General features: G+C 39.3%; 1 non-coding gene across 1 annotated transcript; it reads left to right on the forward strand.

Annotated features, from left to right (window-relative positions):
* The first annotated feature begins 998 nt into the window (after window positions 1-998).
* Window positions 999-1,105, forward strand: LOC129043372 (U6 spliceosomal RNA). The gene has a single exon (XR_008504447.1). It is a non-coding gene; the product is annotated as a U6 spliceosomal RNA (small nuclear RNA).
* Window positions 1,106-4,075: the final 2,970 nt, after the last annotated feature.

Consider the following 4,075-nt stretch of genomic DNA (forward strand, 5'->3'; position numbering starts at 1 on the left):
AAAGTGATCAGGTCGTGATGAAATCTTCTGGATGTAAGCCAGATGCTTTAAGTTAACCTGTACTTTGGTTTGTCCAAGCACACTTTCCAGTATGCTTACCATGTTATGACTTATCTCCCCTGTATGTGCATAGAGAGTTTTTAGTAATTTCTAGAATATTTGAGGAGAGTGATGGGAGGGGTGTGCATGTTTCATGGCTTTATTCAACCAAGCACTCTGCCCTTGGTTTTCTGCTAAGTCCTCCTTGAGCCCTTAGATTTCATAAAGGTTGTTGTGAGATTTTCTGGGTATACAAAATGTAGTCTACTTCTTGCCACCTCATGAGCTACACCTTGACCTAACATTTTTATGTGTACTTGTGCTTACTCTATAACCATTTTAGGGTTTGCTGAAGATGGCGGTATATAGGCTGGGGGCAAGAGGTGGTGAGATATATTGGGGTTTATTGATTATAGAACAGGATCCTCTAGAGGCTTATAAAGCAGAACCAAATCCTTTGAGTTTTTAGTTGTTGCTGGTAGTATTCTGGCGAATTTTTTTTAAATGTAACTATTAGAGTTTAGGGGTAAGCATAGTGGGGTATCTAATCCCAGTTTGGGTCTCAGCTGTTGCGTCTTCAGGATATTAAAGGCACATTCATAGTATATTTTATTTCAGCTGGAGTTTTTTACAACTTAGACGGAGTTTAGCTTTATTGAGGGCAAACCTTAAACACTCTTTGTACCAAGTTCAATTAGGTTGAGTTAATCATATGGCTGTGGTGGCTGGCATGAAATTGACCAATGCTAGATATCAGTATAGCTGAAAGTCTCACTTATTACTAAATATTTATCAGTGCTTTTTCCCGTGGGGGTGTGGTTGAGCAAAGTGTTTTGAGCTGCATTTGTGCATGCTTGATACTTGCTAATTTTGATCCAGGTGATCTAAAAGGCATTTTCACTGGGGTGGGGATGCTTCCATGTGTAATCTTACTAAGAGCTAATAGAAAGGCCAGGACCATGCTCGCTTCGGCAGCACATATGCTAAAATTGGAATGATACAGAGAAGATTAGCATGGCCCCTGCACAAAGATGACATGCAAATTCGAGAGGCATTCCATTTTTATGGAGCTGAAAACCACAGCACAAGAACTATGTGATGAATGTACAAGCCTCAGTAACTGTTGTGATCAACCAGAAGAAGGGTATCAGTGATGGAAGATGAAATGAATGAAATGAAGCATGAAGAGAAGTTTAGAGAAAAAAGAATAAAAAGAAATGAACAAAGCCTCCAAGAAATATGGGACTATGTGAAAACACCAAATCTACATCTAATTGGTGTACCTGAAAGTGATGGGGAGAATGGAACCAAGTTGGAAAACACTCTGCAGGATATTATCCAAGAGAACTTCCCCATTCTAGCAAGGCAGGCCAACATTCAAATTCAGGAAATGCAGAGAATGCCACAACAAAGATACTCCTCGAGACGAGCAACTCCAAGCCACGTAATTGTCAGATTCACCAAAGCTGAAATGAAGGAAAAAATGTTAAGGGCAGCCAGAGAGAAAGGTCGGGTTACCCCAAAAGGGAAGCCCAACAGACTAACTGCTGATCTTTTGGCACAAACTCTACAAGCCAGAAGAGAGTGACGGCCAATATTCAACATTCTTAAAGAAAAGAATTTTCAATCCAGAATTTCATATCCAGCCAAACTAAGCTTCATAAGTGAAGGAGAAATAAAATACTTCACAGTAAAGCAAATGCTGAGAGATTTTGTCACCACCAGGCCTGCCCTAAAAGAGCTCCTGAAGGAAGCGCTAAACATGGAACGGCACAACCGGTACCAGCCACTGCAAAATCATGCCAAAATGTAAAGACCATCGAGACTAGGAAGAGACTGCATCAACTAATGAGCAAAATAACCAGCTAACATCATAATCACAGGATCAAATTCACACATAACAATAATAACCATAAATGTAAATGGGCTAAATGCTCCAATTAAAAGACACAGCCTGGCAAATTGGACAAAGAGTCAAGATCCATCAGTGTGCTGTATTCATGAAACCCATCTCACATGCAGAGACACACATAGGCTCAAAATAAATGGATGGAGGAAGATCTACCAAGCAAATGGAAAACAAAAAAAGGCAGGGGTTGCAATCCTAGTCTCAGATGAAACAGACTTTAAACAAACAAAGATCAAAAGAGACAAAGAAGGCCATTACATAATGGTAAAGTGATCAATTCAACGAGAAGAACTAACTATCCTAAATACATATGCACCCAACACAGGAGAGCACCCAGATTCATAAAGCAAGCAAGTCCTTTGTGACCTACAAAGTGACTTAGGCTCCCACACAATAATAATGGGAGGCCTTAACACACCACTGTCAACATTAGACAGATCAACGAGACAGAAAGTTAACAAGGATATCCAGGAATTGAACTCAGCTCTGCACCAAGTGGACCTAATAGACATCTACAGAACTCTCCTCCCCAAATCAGCAGAATATACATTCTTTTCAGCACCACACCACACCTATTCCAAAATTGACCACATAGTTGGAAGTAAAGCACTCCTCAGCAAATTTAAAAGAACAGAAATTATAACAAACTCTCTCTCAGACCACAGTGCAATCAAACTAGAACTCAGGATTAAGAAACTCACTCAAAACCGCTCAACTACATGGAAATTGAACAACCTGCTCCTGAATGACTACTGGGTAAAAAATGAAATAAAGGCAGAAATAAAGATGTTCTTTGAAACTAATGAGAACAAAGACACAACATACCAGAATCTCTGGGACACATTCAAAGCAGTGTCTAGAGGGAAATTTATAGCACTAAATGCCCACAAGAGAAAGCAGGAAAGATCTAAAATGGACACCCTAACATCACAATTAAAAGAACTAGAAAAGCAAGAGCAAACACATTCTAAAGCTAGCAGAAGGCAAGAAATAACTAAGATCAGAGCAGAACTGAAGGAATTAGAAACACAAAAAACCCTTCAAAAAATCAATGAATCCAGGAGCTTGTTTTTTGAAAAGATCAACAAAACTGATAGACCGCTAGCAAGACTAATAAAGAAGAAAAAAGAAGAATCAAATAGATGCAATAAAAAATGACAAAGGGGATATCACCACTGATTGCACAGAAATACAAACTACCATCAGAGAATACTATAAGCACCTCTATGCAAATAAACTAGAAGATCTAGAAGAAATGGATAAATTCCTTGACACATACACTCTCCCAAGACTAAACCAGGAAGAAGTCGAATCTCTGAAAAGACCAATAACAGGCTCTGAAATTGAGGCAATAATTAAGAGCTTACCAACCAGAAAAAGTCCAGGACCAGATGGATTCACAGCCGAATTCTATCAGAGGTACAAGGAGGAGCTGGCACCATTCTTTCCAAAACTCTTCCAATCAATAGAAAAAGAGGGAATCCTCCCTAACTCATTTTATGAGGCCAGCATCATCCTGATACCAAAGCCTGGCAGAGACAAAACAAAAAAAGAGAATTTTAGACCAATATCCTTGATGAACATTGATGCAAAAATCCTCAATAAAATACTGGCAGACCGAATCCAGCAACACATCAAAAAGCTTATCCATGATGATCAAGTAGGCTTCATCCCTGGGATGCAAGGCTGGTTCAACATACACAAATCAATAAACATAATCCGGCATATAAACAGAACTAAAGACAAAAACCCCATGATTATCTCAATAGATGTAGAAAAGGCCTTTGACAAAATTCAACAACCTTCATGCTAAAAACTCTCAATAAATTAGGTATTGATGGGATGTATCACACAATATTAAGAGCTATCTATGAAAAACCCACAGCCCATATCATACTGAATGGGCAAAAACTGGAAGCATTCCCTTTGAAAACTGGCACAAGATAGGGATGCCCTCTCTCACCACTTCTATTCAACATAGTGCTGGAAGTTCTGGCCAGGGCAGTCAGGCAGGGGAAGGAAATAAAGGGCATTCAATTAGGAAAAGAGGAAGTCAAATTGTCCCTGTTTCCAGATGACACGATTGTATATCTAGAAAACCCCATTGTCCCAGCCCAAAATCTCCTT

This window comes from Pongo pygmaeus, chromosome 7 (assembly GCF_028885625.2).
Source record: "Pongo pygmaeus isolate AG05252 chromosome 7, NHGRI_mPonPyg2-v2.0_pri, whole genome shotgun sequence".
Classification (NCBI taxonomy): Eukaryota; Metazoa; Chordata; class Mammalia; order Primates; family Hominidae; genus Pongo; species Pongo pygmaeus.